At 37.6% G+C, this 27,724-nt stretch overlaps 1 pseudogene; it reads left to right on the top strand.

Moving 5' to 3' along the window:
- The first annotated feature begins 638 nt into the window (after positions 1 to 638).
- LOC110312325 (protein-L-isoaspartate O-methyltransferase domain-containing protein 1-like) overlaps positions 639 to 27,724 on the top strand; it is a 95,946-nt pseudogene continuing 68,860 nt past the window's right edge.

Below are 27,724 nucleotides of genomic sequence, written 5' to 3'. Positions count from 1 at the left end.
AGTCAGTCGGCCTAGAATCAGGCCGTTGACACAGATCGTCAAGGAGAAAGACTGTCTCCTGACTTTTCCCACGGGGGTCCACCAAGCGTCCTTGGTCCTCCCCCTGTCCTCCTGGGACGTCTCCCAGGGCGAACGGACGGTGGACACCTGGGTACGTCTACCCTTTATCCACACCACTCTCTCTCCCAGAGCGTAGTCTCACTGAGCGTCCGCAAAAACCGAAACCGCGATCGCACCAGATTTCTAAACAGAATACAGACACAGCACTGTGACAAAAACAGAGAATCTTACCTCGAAGTGGGTCTAGGACCCCTGGGTGGTCGCGCAAATCCCGGACGAGCCCCCAAATGAAAGACCCCCGTAGGGAGACCCTCACTCAAGTCTCGGGACCGCCGCGCACCCAGTAGGACACTGAGACCGGTTCTTGTGATCACACGAGGAAGTTTATTGAAAGCGAGACAGAACGAGACAAGACGAGAGCTCAGGCCAGCATGCTGGGGTCGAGACTCATGCTCCAGGTGGGAGTAGAGGAGTTTCGACCCCGGCCTGAAGTTTTACAGAGCTTTTAAAGGAAAAAACCACAAACCAGGGGAAGGGAGGGGAAATCATAAATATTTTCAACAATTAGATCATCGATCATGCGCTACCTTAGGCAATGCTTCTGGGGCGTTGAGACATTCTACAGAGGTCGTTGGAACATTGTGATTGTTCCAGGAAAGGTAAGGTATGTTCCGGGAGTGGCTGAGGCCTGGGGACCAGATGCCTATGACTCAAGTGTTTATGACCTTAGCGAGTTGCCAGGAATTTTCCATTCTTCAATACCCTAGTCCCGCATTAGTCTGGTGTATGGATCCATGTGCTCTCTTTTAGTAATATATTATTATAAGTGCCTTTTAAGATTGAATTCTGACATAACCAGAGCCTTTGCTAGTGTTTCAAGGTCCCAGAAGCCGATAAGTTTGGAATCAGGCAAGAATGCAGTAAGGAAGTTACCTATTCAGTAACTAATTAAGCATTACAAAAGACTGAGCCATTAGCTCAGAGCTGGTCTGCAAAGTATTTACTAAGGACAGTAGCAAATCTCACCCAAACAAGGGAATACCATAATAGAGCCAGGGAATCCCACTGAGATAGAAATCTTCAGTACAGGCTGCATTGTATACTAGAACATGTTGGTGAATTCTTCTGACAAATGGAGATTCTCCAGATACTTAAAGGTTACACTCATATAAGAATTTAGCAAGACCTAGGAAATGGGGGGTGGTGGTGGTATTGCATTATTCATGAGGTCTGCTAAGAGCAGAACCCCCTGGTGTTCACAAGGCCCAAAAGGATAGCACTAGAGTGTGAAATCCTTATCTGTCATTAAGCTGACCCTAGGCAGGACTGCTTTATCTTTACTGTAAACATTTACCTGGTTCCTGTAAGTCCCTTTGTAGTCATTCCTTTGTTTTGTATCAGGTAACTTCAATGTACTTTGCCTGCTATGATTTCCTACCCTTTTTATTTTCTGTACTTTATAAGACTGGTGTCACTTTATGACAATACATTCAGATTCTACACAATCTCGCATGATGGTCTGTCTGTCACTGGCCGACTCCTTGCCCATCTGCACCCAGAGACCCTTTCCACGAAGACAAGGGACCCAGAGGGTCTGTGGCAGAAGATCTCTCAGTTCAATATCTGTCTACAGAGCAAGTACTAGGATAGCCAAGTTTAGGTAGAGAAGGAGTTGGAAAACAGAAAGCTGGTGATAGTGTTATTGAAAACAAGGACCATATTTTAGCCCCAGTAAGCAGCAGAACATGGCACTTTGGTCAATTGTGGCTCTGAACTTAAAGAGTCCAGAATACAAGGGACTACTGGAACAATTGATGCTGGTTAGAAGGAGCTAAGAAATTGTTGGTGATTAAGAAGAGTCCAGAATCTGTACCTGGACCTAAGCTTGTGCCACAGTGCTTTATACCCAAATACTGAGAGAGAGCTGAACTCCCAGGAGTGCCAACATACCGGTGAGTAAAGGTAAGACCGACCACAACTTCTTCTCAAATTTATGGCCCAAGAAGGCCATGCCCAGAGCCATCAGCACACAGGAACCAAGAAACAGCCAGAAACAGGATCCTTCTGATTTCTGTCCAGAGCCTGGAGATGACTCTATGCCATAGCTCTGCATACACAATTCCTCCATAGGAGAACAGGTCTCCCCAGAGTACTGACACAAAGACTTGCAGGAGGAACAAGCCACAGTGAGAAACAGCAAGACCAACTAATGCCAGAGATAATCAAATGGCAAGAGGCAAGGGAAAGAACATAAGCAACAGAAACAAAGACGACTTGCAATCATCAGATCCCAGTTCTCCCACCACAGCAAGCCTTGGATACCCCAACACATGAGAAAATCAAGTCTCTGATTTAAAATCGCATCTCATGAGGATGATAGAGGACTTTAAGAAGGACACAAATAACTCCCTAAAAGAAATAGAGGAGAACACCGGTAAATAGGTAGAAGCCCTTAAAGAAAAAGCACAAAAACCATTAAAGAATTACAGGAAAACACAACCAAACAGGTGAAGGAATTGAACAAAACCATCCAGGAGCTGAAATTTGGAAATAGAAACAATGAGAAAATTACAAAGGAGACAACCCTGGATGAAAACAAAACAAAACAAAACAAAACAAAACAAAAAATCCACCTAGGAAAGAGATCAGGAATCATAGATGAAAGCATCACCAGTAGAATACAAGCGACAGAAGGGAATCTCAGGTGCAGAAGATACCATAGAAAACATTGACTCAACAGTCAAAGAAAATGCAAAATTCACAAAGCTCATAACCCAAAACATTCAGGAAATCCAGGACATAATGAGAAGACTGAACATAAGGATAATAGGTATAGAAGAGAGTAAAGATTCACAACTTAAAGGGGCAGTAAATATCTTCAGAAAAATTGTAGAAGAAAACTTCCATAGCCTAAAGAAAGAGATGTCCATAAACATACAAGAGGCTTACAGAATACCAAATAGATTGGAGAAGAAGAGAAATTCCTCCTGTCACATAATAGTCAAAACACCAAATGCACAAAACAAAGAAAGACTATTAAAAACATTATGGGAAAAAGGTCAAGTAACATAAAAAGGCAGATCTATGAGAATTACACCAGATTTCTCACCAGAGACTATGAACGCTAGAAGATCCTGGACAGACATTACACAGACTTAAAGAGAACAGAAATGCCAGCCCAGGCTACTATACCCAGCAAGACTCTCAATTATCCTATAGGGAGAAACCAAGATATTCCATGACAAAACCTAATTTACACAATATCTTTCCACAAATCCAGCCCTACAAAGGATAAGAGATGGAAAACTGTAACACAAGGAGGGAACTACACCTTATAAAAAGCAAGAAAGTAATCTTCTTTCAACAAGCCCAAAAGAAAATAGCTCCACAAACATAAAAATAACATCAAAAATAACAGAAAGCAACAATCACTATTCCTTACTAATTTTTAATATCAATGAACTCAATTCCCCCAATAAAAAGACACAGTCTAACAGAATAGATATGTAATCAGGACCCAGAATTTTGATGCATATAGGAAATGCACTTCAGTGTCAAAGATAGACACTACCTCAGAGTAAAAGGATAGAAAACAATTTTCCAAGCAAATGGTCCCAAGAAACAAGCTGGAGTAGCCATACTAACATAAAAAACAAAACAAAACAAAAAAAAACAACAACAAAACTTTCATCCAGAAGTTATCAAAAAGGATAAAGAAGGACACTTCATTTCATACTCATCAAAGGAAATATCTCCCAAGAAGAACTCTCAAATCTGAACATCTATGCTCTTAATGCAAGGGCACCCACATTTATAAAAGAATCTTTACTAAAGCTCAAGGCACACATTGTTCCTCACACAATAATAGTGGGACACTTCAACACCCCACTCTCATCCATGGACAAATCATGGAAACACAAACTAAACAGAGACATATTGACACTAACAAAAGTTATGGACCAAATGGATTTAACAGATATTTATAGAACATTTTATCCTAAAACAAAAGAATATACTTTCTTCTCAGCAACTCATGGTACCTTCTCCAAAATTGACCACATAATCAGACACAAAACAGACATCAACAGATAAAAAAGGATTGAAATAATCCCATGCCTCCTATCGCACTATGGACTAATGCTGGTCTTTAATAGCAACAAGTACAACAGAAGGCCCACATACACATGGATCCTGAACAATGCCCTACTTAATGATAACTTGGTCGAGGAAGAAATGAAGGAAGAAATTAAGACTTTTTAGAATTAAATGCAAATGAATGCACAATATACTCAAACTTATTATACACAATGATAGTAGTCCTAAGAGGAAAACCCAGCTCTGAGTGCCTGCAGGAAAAAAAAAAATATATATATATATATATATACATATATATATATATATATATATACCCAAGAGGAGTAGACTGCAGGAAATAATTAAACTCAGGGCTAAAATCAACCAAGTAGGAAAAAAAAAAGATATATATATATATATATATATATATATATATATATATTCAACAAACCAGCAGCAGGCTCTTTGAAAAAAATCAATAATAACCAGACTGACCTGAGGGCATAGGGACAATATCTAAATTTTAAAAAATCATAAATGAAAAGGAAGATATGACAACAGAAACTGAGGAAATTCAAAAAATCATCAGATCCTACTATAATTGCCTATACTCAACAAAACTGGAAAATCTGAATGAAATTGGCAATTTTCTAGGCAGATACAAAGTACTAAGGTTAAATCACAATCAGATAAATCATCTAAATAGCCCCACAACTCCTAAAGAATTAGAAACACTCATTAAAATCTTTCAATCATAAAAAGCCCAGGAGCAGATGGGTTTAGAACAGAATTCTATCAGAGCTTCAAAGAAGACCTAATACCTATGCTCTTCAAACTATTCCAAAAAAATAGAAACAGAAGGGGCACTACCCAATTCATTCTATGAAGCCAAAATTATGCTGTGTATTCTTCCTTGGAGATGGAATTGTTTATGTCTAATCAAGAACTTGTCACAATTTCCTTTCATAGAAGACTTCATATGAGATGTTTTTTCTACTTCTATCATGTTTAATGTTCCAAGTAGGTTTTAATAACTGGTTGAATGCATATTAATTTTAGTTTCAGAAAATATCATGTATATTTAAGAGGCATTTAAATAGTATAGATTATTTTGATGACTTAAAAAACTGTCCATAGTGAGTTGTGTATTTAAAAATAAATTTTATTAGTTTAATAAATAATAATAATTAATAATAATAATAATTAATAGGCCAGCATCACTAAAGTGAAATCTTCTGGGAAGTATTTTCTGAGAACACAAATAAACTGTGTTCCAGAGATAGCCGAGGTTATACTTTCTGCTGCAGCTGCACTTGGAAATGTGCGAGAGTCACATAGGTGGTACTGGTTTTGAAGATATGAAGGGGTTATGAACAGCAGCTGAGGCTTGGCCCTGTGAGTAGCCTGGGAAGAACATTGGTGACGGTGTAGCCTCAGTTGCAGGTGATGGTCCAGGACTGATGGGATCATGCAAAGGGGTTGAGGTTTGGCGCTAAGAAGAGAGCCTTTTGGTGAAGCCTAATTGCAACAGAAGAGTCCAGTATATTGGAGATGTCAATACCATAGTGTGATCACCAATAATAGCAGTGGCAATGGAATGGATCAACCTGAGCTTAGTGTGTTACAGAGGGAGACCTGGAAAAGTTATGTCAGCCCTTTGGAGGAGCAGAAAATTATGTGTAGATCTCAGACATTGAAACAAACTGTAGCAATGAAGTTGCCTTGGAGACCCCATGGAGATGCCAGAGCTGTGGGCTATCTGCTGAGAAAAACTGCTAACAGGAACTAGCCCAGGAGAGAGAAGTTTGCTGCAGTCAACAAAGATGAAAAAGGAGTTGGATATCTGAGAACCACCTTGATATCAGACATGGAGATGCAGAGTTTGGAGTATGCCCAGCTGGTTGTTCTGTCCTGCTTTGGGGATTACACTTAAGTGGTTGGATGCATCTCAGAAGATACTTTGAACTTTGTACTTTTAGCATTGTTTCAACTGTTATAGAATATGGGGACTTTTGAAGTTGGACTAAATATATTTTTCATTATGCTATATTTAGGTATGGCCCCCATAAATTCATATGTTTGAACAAACCTATAAGGACCAGGAGGTAGAATGTTATCATTTGTATATGTTCAGCCTAGAGAGTGTCATTTTTAGAAAGTGTAGCCCTGCTGGAGTTGCTGTGGTCTTGTTGGAGTAGGTGTCACTATGGCTGTGGACTTTAAGACCTTGATCCTAGCTGCCTGGAAGCCAGTATTCTGTTAGAAGCCTTCTTCAGAAGAAGATTTAGGACTCTCAACTCCTCCTGTACCATGCCTGTCAGAATGCTGCCTTGGTCCTGCCTTAACTATAATGGGCTGAACCTCAGAACATGTAAGCCAGCCCCAATTAAATTTTGTCCTTATAAGACTTGCCTTGGTCATGGTGTCTCTTCACAATGATAAAATTCTTTCTCGGACACTGTATATCCTCCCATATTTCCCACATTGATCTTAATTTACATAATACTTGCCAGCTATCTAACTATGATATTTTTGTAAATAATATTTCTAGATGTTCATATTGAAACATTGAATCTAGGAGCTGTAACATTGAAGTATATATTCATGCAGTTATCTGGCTATGTTCCTTAAACTAATATCTCAAAAGTGCATCTATAGGGCTCAAGGGCTATTGCAGCTCCTAGAGATGAGTTTGAAGCAGTCAAGATACCCCCAAATATATGGGATTAGATATAGATAAAACAGTAAAACTATCCTTTGGGTCAAAAAGAAATACTGAAGGAATTATCAAATGAACAAATAAAAGTGACCATTAAAGCAAGATAAAGGATTAGATGTGGGTTGGAAGCATGGCTAAATTTATAATCTGGCAAGCAGAATTTATTCTGCATTGTATTATATATCTACTGATACTTTCAATGTAGAACTAATATCCTAGTATATTATACAATATCCTCTCAAACTTACTTCCTCATATAGACTTCCTGTGAACTCTAGGAACTAGTACTCATCCTATAGTCCAATACAGGATTTTAGTGGCATGGGTAATCTTGGTCCCCTACTGCTCATGTTTTAACAAATGCTAGATCTGTGTTCTCTGTTCTTCTTGCTGTTAAGAGATGGGCACACAAGCCAAAGGTCACACAATATTCTCATTAATCCCTTTACTTGATGTGAGACTGAAGGAGAAGAGATGGGAATTTATACCCCATTATGGGGATGTGAGCAATGTGTCCTACTCATTAATCAGAGCAGTCTGTTAGAAATGAACATGTGCTAAAGAAGGAACTATCAAAATGTCAAATGCAAGCAGTGTCTAAAATCTTCAGAGTTTATCTGATTTCTACAAATCAATTTTTATTTTATTAAATACCTAAGGTTATTTTTCTTAGTTATTATTAATTAGTTCTTTTTGATTTTAATAATCAGTATCAGTATTGTTTATTTTTTGTAATTCATTCATTTATTTGGGCCCTAAAGGAAATAAGTAATTAACTTAACAAGTTCTGATTTTGTTTTCATGATAATTAGGATAGGGAAAAATTGAATATTTTTGTAAAGCACATAATTTTAAAAATAAAACAAATGACAGCCAAAACTGTGCAGCAATAGTTTATGCAAGAAAACAAGCTATCTCTATCTCCAAATGTGCCAAATACAAATGATATCTGATGTTTTACTTCAATATATTTCAATGAACACCTACATGGAAATCAACCTGCAATTTTACTAGAAGGTATTTGATTTTAAAAAAAATCCTCATTTTATTGTTGTCTTATAAGTGATGAATGCATTTTAATTCTATATCATCAGACTATACTTATTAAGTATATATTTCTATTGATGAGTGCATAGACCAAAGCAAATAGTCTGCCAAGAGATCTAGTTTGTCTTATGTTTATCTTTTTCAGATTATGTCTTTCAATGTCTATTCTTATAAAAATTTACAAGAATTATCTAGGAGCATATGCTACTAAAACTATGTGTTCTGGTTTATTGAAATTTTAATGAAGATGTGACATGTTGGGTAATACTGGGTCTTTTCCATTCATTAATATTTGTAGTTTTTCCCATCAAAATACACAACTCATCATTTAAAATTGCATTTTCTATAATATTAATATATGATAGTTTGCTTAACTCAATTTCATTTTAGTAGGGAACCAGGGAGGGTGCATGTATATTACTGGATTGTGGCCATATTTTTCTGCTTGTTACCAATGGAAATGTCATAGGCCTGTTTGTTTCTTTGGAGCCCCGGCTACTTTCATTATCTAGTCCCTCTACTGCTTTACTTTCCACATTAAAAAAAAATAACAATTATGTAAGTGCGTTCCTGCATGTATGCCTGTGCATCATTTGCATGATTTTTGCCTGTGAATTCCTGAAGACAGCATCAGATCATTCTAAGTTTGTATTGTAGACATGCATAAACTACCATGTGCCAATTGAGAATCAAATACAGGTTCTTTTGAAGAGTAGACAGTGCTTTTAACTGCTAAGCTGCTCCTCTTGTTCACATCTTAAGAGACCAGCACTACTTGAATGGCAAACTCCTAATCTCATTCTATAACCTGGAAAGAAATATAAAATCTCTAAATTTAAAAGAGTTAATAATCCCCTAAAAATAAGTAAACAAATAATAAAGTCTTGTAAATTAAAAAAAAAACAATTTAACAATGATCTTTAGTAATCTAAGATATCATAAAATAGTTCCATTACGAAGTAGAATTAGGGCTGGTGATATAGCTTAGTGGTGTACCATTTACTTAGCATACACAAGGCTATGAGTGATCATCAGCATGAAATCAAAGAAACAGAATGAGTTAAATACAAGGCTGATCATGTCAAGGTAGAGTTAAAGTCACATGCAATGTCCATAACTGAATTCAAGTGCTTGAATTTTATCATATTTTACTTTTAAAAGAATATTCTGTGAACTGATTTTAGGAAGTTGCAGATTCTGTTGAAATTTGAATTATTATTTTCTATGTTCTATATTTGTATAATGGAGGATTAATTAAGCCTTTCTTGGAAATATTTAATAATGATTATTCTTGCGGTGTCCTTAGATGTCAGATGTCCCCCAATATATCCATATATTAAATGGACTAGTGCATATGTTATATAAGATAAACAAAACCAAAAACAAAGAATAACCTCTGACTGCAAATGAGCCAAATGCATCTGACTTCTGTAAAAGTAAAGCAATTCATAGAATGCTTCATTGACATTTTGAGTATACTGTTTATTTCTTAAATGAGCAATAGAAATTGGTCATTGGTCCCATTTCCAAGCAGATAGCCAATATGTACAATAACAGGACCAGTTCGTATGTGGGAAACGGAAAAAATCTAAGAAGTGATGACCACGGCATCATCACAAAATTTATATTCTAGAAGGTTGATAATATCTATTTTTGGTTTTATTCAAATACTATTTCTCAAGTAGGGCACTTTGGAAACAAGAGCATTCTTTTTTTAGACTTTGAATTTGAACCACTGAGTGAAATAGAACAGGTATTAATCTTAAAGGGAAGTTCATTCTTCGACCAACCACCCTTTCTACCCTACACAGTCCTAGAATCTATATGTATGCTAGACTGGGTAAGAGGAACATATACGTATATGAGCATAGATTTACAACTGAACATTCTTAAGTATTTTGGTTACTAAAAGTGTGGGTCAGGGAGAGTTGTAACATAAGAAGAGAGAAAGGAAGGAATATGACAACTTAATGGAATAATATGTCTGGATAGACAAAGAAGTTTTGATGTTTTGACTAACAAGAAATAATTCTATGTTTTCAATCTGAACAACAACAACAAAAAAAAAATCATGCAACTTTATCCCTATTAAGACCATAAAGAGAAACCCAGATTAGAGAAAGTTGTCAGAAATGAAGATGTTAAAAGGTCTGCACATGTCTATTGCAGTTACATCATCTAGGAATTCATTCTATTTGTGAGATATGAAATCTATCTTTAATGCTCTCCTATTTCATATTTAATTTGTGTTGCACTATGTAGTTTGCATTTTAAAGGAAAGCATTTTATGAGCTGAGCAGATGGTTTTGTTAATATAACACACGAGTTATTTAAACCTGCATCATTGTTTATACAGAAGTGATCTTAAATGCACCTCAATAACAATATGAATAACATATTTTAATTATATTTAATGAAATGTCAGAAAGCTATACATTACCAAGACAAGGAAAATAAAATTATCCATATAAATTCATAAATGTAAGTTATTGTGTAAAATACCTTTAATCTTTACTGCATAAATTAAGATTATTTTATGAAAATGACAGAGTACCAGTTAGTATCCAAAACATCAATGTATGTTAAGGCATTCAAAGGTCTTGCTTTTTTCTTTTCCTGTGTATTACTCTTTTGCTCTTTGTAGGGATATATTTAAATTTAAAAGAGGACATAATAAGAATGTTTTAGTTTAATAACAATTTGTCCTAGTTAGGGCTACTATTGGTAGAGTGAAACACCATGTTGTGGAGGAAGAGGTTTGTTCAGTTTACATACCCATAATACATCTGTCCAAAGAATTCAATCCAAGAAGTCAAACAGGGCAGGAGCTTGAGTTCAGGAGCTGATGAAAAGGACATGGCAGAGTTCTGCTTACTGACTTTCTCCTCCTGGCTTATTTAACTTGTTCTTTGTATAGAACTCAGAACCACCAACCCAGGGTTGGTACTGCCCACAACGGGCTGGACCTCTCACATCAAGAAAAATACCCTACAGCCAGATCTTATGGAAGCATTTTCTCAACTGAGTTTCTCTCCTTTCCGATAACTTTAACTTGTGTTAACATAAAACTAGCTAGCACATACCTATTAATTATAGATATCAACTTCAACAAGTAAAATAAATAGTTAAGAAATTAAATAATAAGAGTAGTTATACTCTACAATTAATTACATACCATATTTATGGTTGAATATACAGTAAAATATGAAAAAAGCAATTTTCCTCAGATTCTCTGTAATCATTTACCATAAAAGAACCCAGCAGCCATCCTGCTTCATATGTAGGAGAGATGCAGACAGAGGCTAATAGAGGCCTATAACTGTCTGGGTGTTTCTTCTGTCTTGAAGATTTTACTTTGTGAAGAAGAACCAGTTTTCCATTATTCCATGTAAAGTGATCACAGAGAAATTTAAAACCTATGGGAACTCAACATCTAATTTGTATTCATTTAAAACAGCCAGTCTGTTCATGCAATTATATGACAGCATTTTTCTGCACTAAGCTTTTGAAGACTGTCTCTCATCATGCATTATATAGTTGTAATACATTTGTATACAATCATGCTTATATAATACATAATTCAATACCTAAATATGCAGATATCACTGAAGAATTGAAACCAGGATACAATGTAAGTAATGTGGCTAACCACTGCTAGTTTAATCTTGTACAAAGTCAAATTTGCATTATTTTCTCTGTTGTTTTTCTCTACAACAGTTAAAACATTTAAACATTTATTTATTGAATTTGTGCATGAGGTAGATCAAGATCACAGTACATAGAACAAGCCACAGTATATAGTGGCTGTCAGAAGACGACTTCTGGGTGTTAGTTCTCTCCTTGCATCAGATGTAGGCATAGAATTCAGGTTGTCAGGGTCAGTGGAATGTGTTTTTACCCACTGACTCATCTTGAATAGTCCCAAGACACTTTTCCCAATATTTCTTTTTAATTATTTTTTGTCGCTTTTCTTTTATCACTTTCTTCCAATGCAAGCATACAGCCAGGAATAATTTAACCTTTTATAATTTTCAGCATTCTAGGTCAGGACCAGAATATGAATCAGAAAATTAATGTAACATATTTATTGATTGGGATTCCAGAGAAGCCCATGTAAACATTTTAAGAAACATTTGCTCGGAAACATATATCCCTTTTCTAGTGGCTCCATGCCAAATTTTTGGGACATTTTTGATTCTTGAGATTTCTATGTAGTATTAGAAAAGTAGGCAGTGTTATTTTGAAGGGAGAGGAAAGTTCACTTCTATTAACCACTTAGAACAAACTGAAGGACTGTACAATGAATGATTAGAAGGTAACACACAGACTGACAGGAGAGTTGTACAGAATGCCAACAGATCAACGTAATCAACAGATGGAAGAAACACGAATGTGATCTTACACCAAAGCCCATGTGGTCATGTCTATATGGATGAACCAATGTAGGGAAACATGATAATGGCCACTGGGAAATATTAAATTGCTTGTGAATAGTGTGTTCAAGCACTAGTTGAACAACTTTTAGCCTAAAGATAGGCATTTAAATATAATTGTCATAGGATGATATTTTTGTTTTTCCCAATAATATCATGAGATTATAACCAAAATGATATTATAATAAAATGAAATAAGGAGAGAAAATAATATCCTTTAATGCACCATGCTTTTTTATTTCACACTGTCTTCCTTTGCATTGATATGAATATGATTGCTGCCTTTCTTTTCTTATTTATAAGAAATTTTTTAGGATGAGTAATGAAATCAACATTTGTTTGAACTTACATACTAGAAATATAAATAAAACATGGGAGTTTATCTCATGTGAATGTTCCTATAAACATAATATTTATTATTTTATCTCTATTTTTGCTTCTAAGACTTCGGCACTACTTCGTTAAAGGCATCCTCACCAGTTCCAACTGCTGAAACAAATGAAAAATAATCCCCAAGTTAAGACTATGTGAAACATTGCATTTCCTATTCTTAGGAAGTTATTAAAATAAACCAAAAGCAAATCATTGCTTACACACAAAAATAGTTAGTGTTCTAGGAGAAGGAATTGAAACTAAGAACGCACTACTCACTTCAAATTTATGTCTTCGCACACAACCAGAAAGTAAGCCAATTAGTATTTTAGTTTTGTATTACATTTGTAGAAGTGGGGAGTGGTGGTTTTCTTTACCGCTGTCTTTCATCTTTGATTCAGGTTTTTCCATATTTTTCCATGATGCTTAACTTCTCACAGATCTCCACTTTATTATACATAGCTTGTTAGTAATCCAGAGTTAGGACTAAAAGTTCTAAAAATTGAAATTTTATGTAGTTGTAGAAGACTAAGGTATGAAAAGGCTCCTTTACTGCCACCTGGCAAAAGATGCCCAGAGTGGTAGCTAGTTGAAATAGAGGATCATGGCCCAGTCCTCAGAGAAAACTCTTCTAGCAGAATTTACTAAAACTGTTACAGCTTCATTTAAAAAACTTTTTATTGACTTGTGAATTTTCCATCATGCATTTCAGTCCTGTTCATCTCCCTATCCCTGCATATCCGCCCTTCACCCTTGCAACCTCCAACAAATAAATGCACACACACACACACACACACACACACACACACACACACACACACACACACAATCAAAAAACCATATCTCATCCTGGAAGCTGTAGTATGTCAGTGTGTTCCACACTGTCTCTCTGTTTACACATTTTCACTTGCAAATGATCATTATGATGAGTCATTGGCCTGGTTTGAGACCTCTGCCTTCTGTGACACCATCAATATTGGATCCTCATTGGTGCTCCTCCTGATTTTCCTGTTGCCCGGTATCTTGGAATTCTTGCATTTTGGAACAGTAAGCCTGGCCCTTTCATACACCTCAACTGTTCACGGATAATACAAATTTTGGGGTGGACCAATTCAGAGCCCTGGATCTGGACCTTAGTGGTAGCTGAGCTAATCAGTCCTCCAGCTCTCCTTATTCGCACCACCAGAATGAGTTATCCAACACTGTTCTCTCTAGACCACACAACACAACCATCAGCAGGATGCAGGATCATCCCTCCTCCTCTCATGCCCAAAAGTCTGGCTCACCAATACCTTTGCCATCAAGACTAGGTACACTCTGTTGCCCAAGTGAAATGTAGGGCTTGCTGTCCCAAGTTGGGAGGCATGACTATTTCTCAACCTCTCATGTCCCCCAGGATCAGCTATCCCACTGCAGGCAGTGATTTGGAGGAAGGGGAAGGCATCATCACTACACTCATGTCACTTCATGCCAGACAAGCAGTAAGGCCAGCTCTCCTGTATTCCTATTCTTGGGCATGGCTCACCTATGCTTCCATTAACCAGGGCAAGCCCAACTCTGCTGCCTATGTAAGGTACAAGGCCCACTCTCACAAGTGCTGCAGCCAGTGAAAGGCATGTCACCTTACCTGCATTTATGATTTCAGGGTCATTTCTCCCAGTTGTTTCAGGTGGCAAAGGGTGAGGGAGCAGAAGGCACTATTCTCTTCTTGCTCCCCATGGCCATCTCACAGAGGATGAGTGGTTGGGCCAGCTCTCTCATGCTCTCACTCTCATGACTGGCTTACCTGTGGTGCCACCACCAAGTTCAGGTCTGCTGTGTTGTCCAGCTTAGGAACAAGTTGGGGACATCATCTCTATGCCCATGCCCCCCTCCCCACCCCGAGTCAGTTGAAAGGTGGGATCAGCTCTCCCTTGCTGAAGCCTTCCAGGGTAGTTTAGCCAGTCCTCTGCCTCCTGGGCCAACTCCACTCTGCTGCCTGGTTGAGATGAATGCTCAGTATCTTTAGTGCTGTAGCCTGTGAAGGGGCACTCAGCTCTCTAGATTGCAACATCCAGGGAGGGTTGGTTCGAGTTATGCACAACCACTGGACCATTCATGTGGTCCCCAGTAGCTGCTCCAAGCAGGGACATACCCATGTACTCTAGTAGTAATAGAGCCATAGATATCGACACTGTCCTTTATCTCTGCAAAGCCATGGACCCAGACGTGGCCCTCAGCGGCAACTGGATCTTGGACTTCACTATGGCCCCAAGGTACTGAGCAGGACACTCAAAACAGGATACTTCTCCCCACCGTCAAGCTCCATCTTTCTTCATAATGGTCAAGCTGCTCCACTTCTCTTTGTCACCCATGTAATCACTGCATGCTTATTCACCGTGGTGGTTCCTACTGCTGGATAACCACAATGCTCGATGAAATCCTCCATTTGTGCTACATAGAGTTGCTATAAGCATGTGTCTAGGAACTGGCTGTGCTGGGAGCTGAAGGGCAGGTCTGTGGGTGGCATAGTCGTCCACAGGCCTCTGCCTTCCTCCTCCTGTGCTGTACTGCCTGGATTTGATTTGATTAGATTTTTATGAGTCCTAGACATAAGACAGCTTTGGCTCCCCAACCAAACATCAAACTAGGAAAAAAAGACTGCCCTTGCTCTGTGCTTCCCCTGACTGACGTAAGAACAACACCTCCAACTAGGCCCGTTGCTGGGGTAGGGGTGGAGAGCAGACTCATGTTTTAACAGAACATTACTATTTAATTTTTATCAAGTTCAAAGATTTTAAAAGAAGAAAGTGTAAAAACAAACTGAACATACTGCATTATCTTTAATGAATCACTGCTACTATTTTAGGTCTGCTTTTGTAGAATGATCAAATGGTCTTTGGTACATTATACTTTTTATGTCTGCTATCTTACCTTAAACTCTGTTTTGTTTAGAAGCTTTTTAAGAAAATAAACATAAAAATGTACTCATTTATGTCTTTGTTTCTCCTTCCTTATGAGAAAACAAACAGAATGTAAGATTTTTCCAAAGTTAAAGAGAAGAAAAAAGAGAGTTGACTCAGTAAAGAAGCTAAAAGAAAAAGAAAAAATAAAGATAATTTTCATGTTAGTGCACAACCCCCGCTGAGGACATCAGCTCTTCATCACTCTTGTAACGGGTAAAGATTTTAAGAGTTTTTAATTTGGGGTGTGTCTAGGTACTTTAAAAATACTGTCATTGGATTATATGAGCATGGACAGAGAAATTTAGGTGTCACAACCAATTTGATTATTGTCTATATGCATTTAATGTGGCTATGAAAGCGTTTTCTTTTTACTCCTAAAATAGGAACACTCACAGAGCTTGAAGATCTGGCTAGGGCTTGTGCATGAGGGACATACACCAATAAGTAATTGTGCAATAAAATCAGTTAGAAGAATGCCATACAAAAATATTTAATACACTTGAGATGGTAATGTTAGGTAAATGCTGCATAATATTGTGTAGGAACTAAAGGCGCTTGTTACAAGTCTCAGAATAAAAAATAAACTTCACAATATTGTTTATATTATATGATATAATGTAAGAAAGCAAAGTCACCTGTATTTACATTTATAAATGAACATATAGGGCATTAAAAATAATAATTTTGATGGCATTTGATCTTATTTGGCAGCAAATGTTCTCTTGAAATAAATTTCAATTATTAATCAACATGCAATTAATTAGAACACTTATAAATCTACATTGTAATTTTAAACTTTTGGGAATTTCCTTTTATTTTCATAAAGGTATATAAGCAATGTTTTATAGCTTATATTTAATTAAATGCTAGATGAATCTCATATATTATTAGATATCATAGCTAATTAGACAATTTCAAATGAACACATAGTGCATTTTGTTCCAAAACTTAAATGCAATTTTTCTAGTTCCTCCAAATACTAGATTTATGTTATTCAAAAGTTGCATTATAGTATTAATTTGAAAAGCTCTTAAGTTTTCTGTTATATTTCTTTTAATAGTCAGATGATAATAGTGAAAATATCTGGAATTTGGATGATGGATTTTTTTTTCCAATAATGCCATTCCTGTAAGAACATGAACTGGTCCCAATTCTACGAATCCAAAACATTACTCTTAATTTGAACTCTGAAGCTCCAAACTCAAGTCATAACACTTTGTTTTAAATGTGTGTAAATATTTAAAACAGATTAACTACTGACTTTGAAATATGTAGTTTTCTTTAACTCAATGAACAAATATTCTTTATTCTTGGATAATATACAGGTAGTAATGGGAAATGTCAAAATCTTAAAGAAACATTAAGAAAATCTCCTGATTTAGCTAAATAACTGTAGCATAGCATACATTGTACAACCCATCAAAGCATGGACTTCCTGTAACCTGGTCCTTCTATTCCTTGGCTGCCAGCTGCCAAGGAATAGATAATTACATATCTCAGTCTGGAACTATTCAGATAAGCTCAACAAATACTTAGCAGATAACAGCATTAAAACACATTAGACCTGAATCTGTCACTTCTTAGATTCTTATATTACATTAAATTACCTTATAAAAGACTCACTTATTACAGAATTTGACCCTGTCTATTGCCAGTTAAATTGCTTTTCCACAGAAACAGTTCATAGGAGGACAAGAGAAAGAGATTCAATGGCAACAATGTAAGGCATCATATTGTGGGCTCACTGAATTCAACGGTATCAAAGAAACATTTGTATACACAGACACATACATGCATACTTTAACATACAAATACATTCCTTTCAAGATTTATTAAATTTATCAAGAATTGAATCTTTAAGCATTTTTGAAATTATATTTTAACAAGCATGAAATTCACATCATTGTCATCATCCTAGCACTGCCTGCACTGCACTAACAGGTTGACAAGCAATTGTGGTGAGCTTGGTGGCACTGTTGCCTTTGGGGAATACCAATAGCCTACTGTGTGGTTAGTGTCTAATAATGCATTTCAAGACCAATTTGGTGTTAAATGTTAGATATTGTTAAGATGGAGAATATTTGGTTTCAAAATGTCCATATCAAAGATTTTTTAAAAAAAGATTATTACTTATTAGTTGAAAGAAAAATTAAATCCTAGTCTATTCTTCTACACATATATTTTAAGCATAATCTAGCTCAATATTATATTATTGTTCTGTATGTTAAATGTGACAATTCTGGAGTTTTTCCCTCTATTTTTCATGAATGTTTGAGAACATCTAGCACCATTTACAAACCATAATATTTAACAAATTGGTTTTTAAAAGAGACTCTGAGATTCCACCTCAAACCAATCAGAATGTCTAAGATCAAAAACTTAGAGAAAGTACCGAAGGAGCTAATGGGGTCTGAAACCCTATAGGAGGAACAACAATATGAACCAACAAGGTTCCCCCCCCCCCCAGAGCTTGTGTCTCTAGTTGCATATATAGAAGAGGATGGCCTAGTGGCCATCAATGGGAGGAGAGGTCCTTGGTCTTGTAAGATTATATGCCCCAGTACAGGGGAATGCCAGGGTCAAGAAGCAGGAGTTGGTGGGTTGAGGAGCAAGGTGGGGGGAGGGTATAGGGAACTTTCTAGAGGAAACTAGGGAAGGGGATAGCATTTGAAATGTAAATGAAGAAATATCTAATAAAAAACTTTAAAAAACAAACAAACACAAAATAATTCTGGTGACTCAGATTCTGGAGAGGACGTGATGAAAGAACACTACCTATTGCTGGTGGGATTGCAAGCTTGTACAACCACTCTGGATATGTGTATTGAGTTTCCTCAGAAACATGAACATAGTATTACCTGAGGAACCAGATATACCAGTCCTGGACATATACCCAGTTGTTTTTCCAACTTGTAATAAGGACAATGCTCCTTTATGTTCATAGCAGCCATGTTTATAATAGTCAAAAGCTGGAAGCAATCCAGATATCCTTTAACAGAGTAATGGATACAGAAAATGTGGTACATTTACACAATAGAATACTTCTCAGCTATTAAAAACAATGACTTAATGACATTCTTAGGCTAATAGATGCAACTTAAAAATATCCTCCTGTGTGAGGATACTCAATGATAAGTGAATATTAATCCAAAAACTCAGAATTTCCAAGATTCATTTCATAGACCATATGTAGCTCAAGACGAACACCAAAATGTGGATGCTTCAGTGCTTTGAAGGGTGAATAAAATACTCACCGGAAGAAATATGGAATCAAAGTATGGAACAGAGACTGAAGGAAAGGCCATCCAGAGACTGCCTCACCTGGGGGACCATCCCATATACAACCACCAAACCCAGATGGTATTGTGGATTCTGGTAAGTGCTTGCTGACAGAAAATGCTACTGCTATCTCCTGTGAGGCTCCAACAGAGGCTGAAAACTATAAAGGCAGATGGTTGTAGCCTATCATTGCACTGAGTGTGGGGTCTGGATGGAGGAGTTACATAAGGGACTAAAGAGGCTTATTAGATTTGCAGCAGCTACATAGAGGGAACAACAGTGTCATCAGGCAAGATCCCCCCCAGAAGGGGGGTTGGACCACCAACCAAAGAATACATAGAAAGGAACCCATGGATCCAGCTGCATATGTGGCAGAGGATGGACTTGTTGGATATTAGGTGGATGAGAGGCCCTTGGGTCTGAGGGTGTTTGATGCCCTAGTGTAGGAGAATGCCATGGAGGGAAGATGGGAGTTGGTAGGTGGGGGAGCACCCTCATAGAGGCAATGGAGGATTGGTGAGACAGGGAGTTTCTAAAGGAAAGACATGGAAAGGGAAAAGTATTTGAAATATAAATAAAGAAAATATCCAATAAAAAAAGGAAAAAAAAACCCAAGAAACAAAAACCAAAACCAAAATCAAAACCCCAAAACAAACCAAAACCAAAACAAAGAGAAAAACATAAAACAAACACTCCAGTGACAGCATATGCTGCTGAGGAAATGGAGAAAGAGGAACACTCCTCCTTTATTTCTGGGATTGCAAGCTGGTTCAAAGCACTATGGAAATCAATCTGGTCATTCCTCAGAAAATTGGACATAGTGCTACATGAGGACACAGCTATACCACTCCTGGGCACATATCCCAAAAATATTCCAACATATACCAAGGACACATGTTCCACTGTGTTCATAGCAGCCTTATTTGTAATATCCAGAAGCTGAATAAAAACCAGATGTCCTTCAACATTGGAATGGATACAGAAAATGTGATACATTTACACAATGCAGTACACTACTCAGCTATTAAAAACTCCATGAAATTCTTAGGCAAATGGATGGACTAGAAAATATCATCTTGAGTGAAGTAACCCAGTCACAAATAATACATATGGTATGTACTCACTGATATTTGGATTCTAGGAAACAAACCTTGGAATACCCACAATACTACTCTCAGACCATATGAAGCTCAAGTAAAAGGAAGACTAAAGAGTGGACGCTTCAGTCCTTCTTAGAAGGGTGAACAAAATACTCAAAGGAGGAAATATAGAGAGAAAATCTGGAGCAGAGACTGAAGGAAAGGCCATCCAGAGATTGCTGCACCTGGGGATCCATCCCACATACAGACACCAAACTCAAACAATATGGCAGATGCCAAGAAGTGCTTTTTGACCGGAGCCTGATATAGTTGTCTCTTGAGAGGCTCTGCAAGATCCCGACAAATACAGAGGAGGATGCATGCAGCCTACCATTGGTCTAAGTATAGTGTCCCCAATGGAGGAGTTAGAGGAAGTGTTGTAGGACCTGAAGGGGTTTGCAACCCCTAGAGAGAACACTATCACCCAATCTGACACCCCTACCCCCACCCCAGAGCTCCGAGGGACTAAACCACCAACCACAGATGGAACCTTTGGCTGCAGCTGCATATTTAGCAGAGGATGGCTTTGTCAAACATCAATGGGAGGAAAAGCCCTTGGTCCTGTGAAGGGTAGATGCCCCAGTGTAAGGGAATGCCAAGGTGGTGAGGTTGGTGTGGCTTGGTGGGATAGGAAGAAGGAGGATGGGATAGGGGTTTCCAGAGGGGACAACAGGAAAGGGCATAACATTTGAAATGTAAATAAATTACATATCTCTTTCTAAAAAAAGGAAGAGAGAGAGAGAAAATGAGAGAGAGAGAGATTTTAATTGGGAGAAGTAAACAGAGATGACTATTATCAAAGGAGATACCTCATCATTGAATTTCCAATGTTTGCAGTTAAATGTTTATTGTTGTATGTAGATTCTTAAAATGGTGTATTGGGATCAGATTGTGAAAATACTTTGATGATATTAACTATCATATCTATGTAATCTTTAAAAGTTTATAGCTTTCTTTTCTGAGATATTATTGTATGAGAGCTCTCACATGTCTTTAGAGTATCACATGTGAGCTTGGATCAAAGGTCAGGTATGTCTGAGATAAAGTTGTTCCAAGACTAAATTTTAATACCTGCTCTAGAAAGTCACTGTACATATTTCATACCAATAACTAAGTGCCATTTCTTCTGTAAATTAAAAAAAAGACTATTGCACTTATCATTTTATAATTTTGATGTGACATTTTTATTGTCATTTGATTAGTGATTAAAAGCTCCAACTGCTGTAAATGTCATGTTACTGTGAACAAAAAGTATAAAATTTGGCTTATACACAAAAATTGCCCAAAGTAGAAAATAGCAAAGCAAAAATTTTAGCATTTTAAGGAAACTTAGGGAAGAGGAATTTAATCCAACAGCACAATGAACTAACAAACACTTTTCAAGTTGAATTCTTATCACTTGGTTAAACTTTGATGTCTCATTTTCTTTAAGTAGTCACATTGTATTATATATAGGGCACATAAAAATAATCTCCAAGTAGTCTTGTGATTCTAGAATCCTAAGGGGAAAGTAAAGTCTTAGGCTGCTTCTCTGGCCACTTGTGTTTTATTGGACTGCCTCAGATCACTATCTGCTTATAGGAAATTATTTTTTTCTCTAATAATATTTCCTTTGTACAATTTCTAGTACAAATGTATAACTTTGAAAATAACATAATAGCTTTGATTACTCCTACCTTCTTTTGTAATATTTTATAAGACAATACCTAGACCACCAAACTCCAAATTTTATATGCAAAGAAAACTCATTTGGTATTTTCAATTTTTGCTATAGTTTATTAAAAATGAAGACAATTTAATAAAAAATTGCCTTTAAATTAGCCTGTGTGATTTCAGCAACATCACTATTTTATAAATAGAAAAGAAGTGATCAGTTTGAATAAATAATATTAAATTTATAATCTTATTAATTAAAAATGTTTGGAATTTACTGAGTTTTGAAAACATAAATCTAAATTACTATTTTAAATTGTTATTCTAGATTTTTATTTCAAAATGGATATTAAATATATATTCATTTTATATATAATTTCTAGGTAGGTATCAATTGTTCACTCTCTACATATTAAAAAGAAAAATCAAGGAATGGAGATCATTAGACTTCTAGTTTTCCAAGGTATTCTAAACTTAGACAGCTAATTTCACACACCCAAAGCAATCAAAAATTGAAAGAACTCTTAAACTCCCCTTCACTTTTGTATTCCTTTTGTAAAAACTGTCTGTTTATGTAAATCCAGACATTTAAATGTCAGGGGACTCTGAAGTAATTTTCCAGCCAGAGATGAGACCTGTCAAAGCATTATGTCATATTTGAGAGTTGGGATGAGAAAGGATCGGCTGTGACATTGCCAATGCTCTGCTGATATCAAAGTGGGCTGAATATTTCATGAATCACGTTGTCTCCTATTTTCATTCTGGATCTGTAACCTTTGAGAGGTAATGTGTAGTTTAAAAGTAGTTCTTGTTTGTTGAAGATAAGTCACACATAGTCTCATACTACTATATTTAGTCTGTTTTTCTAATTTTAGAGGAAATACTGGATATAGAAGAAGAAAATCATATATAAAGCAAGGATAATTGATGTGAAACATTATATTTTATAACCTTTTCTTTTATTAAAAAGAGAATCAAGTGGGATGAGGGAGTGAAAGAGGGGCAGGGAGGAATATGTGTGAAGATAGGTAATAATAAGGGACATTTGAAGAGCAGTACAGCAATGGAAAGCAATAGGTGAGTATATAATATATGATATATATATATATATATATCACCAGCCACATATGTTGCTGCGGATGATCTTGTCTGGAATCAATAGGAGGAGAGACCCCTGATCCTGTAATGGCTCGATGTCCCAGTGTAGGGGAATTCAAGGGCAGGAAGGAGAGAGTGGATGGCTGGGAGGAACACCCTGATAGAAGCAGGGGAAGGGGGGATGGAACAGGGGCTTTCCGGGGGTGGGGTGGGACCGGGAAAGGGGATAACATTTGAAATTCAAATAAAGAAAATATCCAATAAAGCATACATAAAAAGAAGAAAAAAATAACTTTTGGGCAGGGCTGGAGAGATGGCTCAGTGGTCAAAGGTGTTCTTCTCAAAGTTCTGAATTCAATTCCTAGCAACCACATTGTGCTTCACAACCATCTACAATGTCATCTAATGCCCCTTTCTGGTATGCAAGTGTACACACAAATATTCATATACATAAAATAAATAAATCTTAGGAGAAAAAATAAAAATAAATACCTTGAAGAGCAATTCATTCTCTAAGTCTCAGTTATATGAATAACCGAAACAAAGAGAACAGTAGACATGCTAACCTGGACATGAGAGAACCCATTAGTCTTTAATTCTATAAAACAACAACAACAACAACAACAACAACAACAACCAGGCAACAGATCATTCCTAAGAGGAAATGAAATAATCTTTATTGAGGACCAGCATACATATTGGTTATCCAGTACCAAAGGTAAGCCCTAACAATATATATATGAGTAAATTTACACTGAAAGAAGATTTTTGTTCTTAAGGATTTAGGAACACATATATGTAACATGTAACAACAATTAATGAAGAAAGAAGTCATGATTTTGAAAAAGCACAAAAAGTTTTATATGAAGTGTCTGTAGGAACAATGTAATAGGGAAAACGATGATACATTATAATCTCAAAAATGAAAAATTAAAATTATCAATTATAATTCCTTGTTTAATATCCCGAGCTTTTGTCCTCGCCAGCAAGAACACACACGGGACAACCGGAATCTTCTGCGGCAAAAGCTTTATTGCTTCTTTAAGAGGGAAGACCCCGACCCCAGAAAATGGAGTCGCTTATATAGTCCTCAGCCATGGCGTTTCAGCACCTGATATGGCATGTCAGCTCCTGATTTGTTGCTCGTCCATCACCCCACTACTACGCCCCGAGATGGGCAGTGACTAGGAGTGAGTACACTCTCTCGCACCTGCATACAAGGCTTGTTTACTAGTTAGGCACAGTGGAGGCCAGCACCATCTTATAATGGCGATTGCTCGCGGCTCACTATTGCTCTCAGCACGGCTCTCCACATCTCCTCCTTTTTATTTTATTAAAATGAGGCTGGACTAGGTCTATGTAATCATGTCCATCCGTGGTGGCTCCTGTCTTAGGTCGTTCCTCCAATGTCACAGCCTTTCCTGTCATAGGGTAACCCTATAGCCACCGGGCCCCGTGTCTTAGGTTGATCTGTGCATGAGGAAAGTTGCTCGTCCCTGGATACTGCAGTGCTATGTGACAGTAACTACTAAATGACCTAGGGCAAACTCTACAAAAGAGGCCAGCCACCAATGTCAACTAATTTTTGAGCATAGATAGCCAGATTTCGGGGGAGGTCCCTTGCTCAATAGCAGCAAGTGCTTGAGCTATCACAGCCTTGTCACGTGTTTGTTGGGTTCTGAGCTTGCAAACCCACCAGAGCATGAACACAAATCCACAGCAGGTGGCAACACCAAATAAACCTACCCCACCCATTCCTTAAAATAATAAAATGCAGATGAAATTCAGGAGGAAAGGCCCTCTGTCAATGACAGGTCCACTCCCATTGAGTTGATCTTTAAAACTGCCACCCTCAGGGCCTCAAGAGTCTCATTGAATCTCTCAGACCAATTTCCTGCAAGATACAAGGAAAGCTGTCTAGACAGATTAGCTGCATAAGTAAAATTTTCATATTGGACACTGGTAATACACAGAGCTTCCAGTTTTCTGATTCAAAATCATCAGCCCTCCCTTTAACTTGGTACTAGCAGAAGTTTGGACAGTGATAGCATCAGTCAGATCTGCTGAAAGATGATTTAATTTTGTGCCTGATTGAACCGCACTAGCCATAGCATACCCTGCAGCTGTAGCAGCAGCTGCACTGGCTGAAATTGCTATGATTACGGCAGCAGTAATGCCAAAATCTCTTTTTTGTCGAAACAGGGATAAGGTGGAGGGTGTTTCCACCGGAACATGGATCCAATATGGGATCCGGGCCACCATGGCACAGGTGTTCTTTGTTACATCCCAACATTGAGAAATCAAACAAGAATCATTGGAACAGAATTCAAATGAATCATTTGAAAGAATAAACAAGAAAGGGGGGTAAACACAGACTGGGGTAGATAGATAATTAATCTGGTTTACCAAAGTTTTATTGAACCCAGTGATCGCTACACTGGTATTAGTATATCCATAAGAGTCCTGGGCGGCAGCATGTATTCCCCAATACTGAGCAAATCTTGAGTTGCCAGTAAAAGAAGCCTTTCCAACTGCTCCTCCCTGGATAAAGATCAAAGGATTGAGTTCTGTACAGCTGCCATTGACTCTACAAAGCACCCACTTGTGAAAGGGATGCATTCTAAAGTCCTGTATGAAAAGTCCCTTTTTCATAACAAATTCCTTCTCTGGGTCATCTATCATGTTGGGAGAAAAGGAAAAGGTTTTACTCTGATCTGCCCAACGAGTGATGGAGGATTGGCAATCAGACCAAGGCAGTATCAGCCTTTCATCTTCCAAGCTACAATGAGGGGCTATTTTTGGTTGGTGGGGACGTTCTTTGTCCAAAAAGTTAGGTGGTAGAAATGTACCATTAACCCAAATTGCCTCCTGCCAGAAGGTCCGATTTGTAAAGGTTATATCTGTGTTGGAAGTATCTTGGGTTGTGCTCACCCAACCTCCTCGGTGCTCATTAAACTTCCCCAAAGCTCAGACTGTGAGGTTGATACATTTTCCTGGTCCATTAATTTGGAAGCATAAAGAACCCTGTTCTAATAAAGAGCGATTTTCTCCTAATGGTGCTCAGGTGGGATTATAGGGTAGATATGGTAAATTTAATGTTTTATTAGTAGTAAAGAATTTTGGAAAAACTATAGCATCATGGCGAACTGGCATTGGTTTAGGGAAAGTCGAGAGAATGGCCCATCTCTGTTAGCCCCTCATACTAGGAACCTGAGACAAGTTCAGCATTGTCAGGATCAGGAGCAGTCCTCGGGAGGTCAGCATCTTCCACACCATCCTTGATTACTATCTTGCAGATGAGTCGTTCTGGCAGCCAAAATGGGTTGTCTTCACTCTATGGAAAAACACAAACAGCTCCCCTGGATCTTATCAAAATAGGATCCAGGCCTTTCCACAGACCAGTTAAGACATCCTTCCATTAGACCAATTCTTTTGGTCTATCAGGATCTGAGCTATGTCGATCGGCTGCAGAGCGACCTTGCTCGTCAAGATTCAAAAAATTAAGTGTGAAGAGTGCCATAGATACAGGTACTCTTGGCACTGAGGGCAGAGTCTCATCAACTCCCCCATTTTGTTTTATAAAATAAGACTTGAGTGTACGATGGGAACATTCCACAATGCCTTGTCCTTGAGGATTATGAGGAAGGCCAGTCAAGTGAGTGACATCCATTTGATGACAAAATTCCTGAAATTTAGTAGAGGTATATGCTGGCCCATTATCAGTTTTAAGAATTGTGGGCTTGCCCCAAGCACTCCACGCTTCTAAACAGTGCTGTATAACATGGGAGACTTTCTCACCTGTTAAAGGTGTAGCAAACATAACACCAGAGCAGGTGTCAATGGAAATATGTAAATATTGATTTCTTCCAAAAGAGCAAATATGAGTGACATCCATTTGCCAGACCTGTAGTGGCCTGATGCCTCAGGGGTTTACCCCTACATGAGGAGTAGGCAGAAATTGACAACAGTTTTGACATTGGGTGACAATGTCATGAGCATCTTTCCTGGTTAAAGTGAAATAGAGGCATAATGTTTCAGCTGTCACGTGGAAGCATTTATGAAACTCCCTTGCAGCCTCTGCCTACAAGGACAGAGCAGCAGCCACAATTCTAGTGGCTTTGTCTGCCAAGTCATTTCCATGAGACATGGGGCCAGGAAGGCCAGAATGAGCCCTGACATGAGTAATATACACAAGATGTCTTCTATGTAACAGGGCTGACTGAATTTGCTGAAAAATGTGAGCAAGCTTGCTAGAGGGTCTAATTAAGCCAGCAACTTCAAGCCTATTAACTGCATTAACTACATATAAGGAATCAGATATATTATTGAGTGGTCCCGGAAAAGTTTCAAAGACCTCTAGAACTACCAAACACTCTACAACTTGGGGTGATTTCTCATTATATTGTTTAGATGTTACTTGGCCATTTACTACATATGCACCTATACCATATTTAGATCCATCTGTATACACTACTACCCCATCCGAAAGTGGGTGTTTGGCTGTTATTACTGGAAACACCATGGCTTGGCTTAAGGCGAACTGTAAAATTGGATGTTTTGGATAATGATTATCAATTTGTCCTGAATAGGAGGCAACCAAGACTGCCCAATTATTAGTTGTTGCTGCCAGGGTTTGAATTTGAACAGAAGTATAAGGCACAATTAGCATATGAGGTTCTTTCCCAAAATGAGTAATGGCTGCTTTTATCCCCCGAAGTGCAAGTTGAGCAACTGCATTAGGATACCACTCAATGATTTTTGCAGGGGAAGCATTAGGATGGACCCACAATAAGGGTCCATTTTGCCATAAGACTGTTGTTGGTAACTGTGCAGTTTTTAATATGCACAATTCAAATGACTTTGACTTGTCAATGCGTTGTAATTGAGCATCGTGTAAGGCCTTTT

This window comes from Mus caroli, unplaced genomic scaffold (genome assembly GCF_978045245.1).
Source record: "Mus caroli unplaced genomic scaffold, Mus_caroli_1 scaffold_18, whole genome shotgun sequence".
Taxonomy (NCBI): domain Eukaryota; kingdom Metazoa; phylum Chordata; class Mammalia; order Rodentia; family Muridae; genus Mus; species Mus caroli.
The sequence above is the reverse complement of the archived record's forward strand: the minus strand, read 5'-3'. Positions and strand labels throughout refer to the sequence as shown.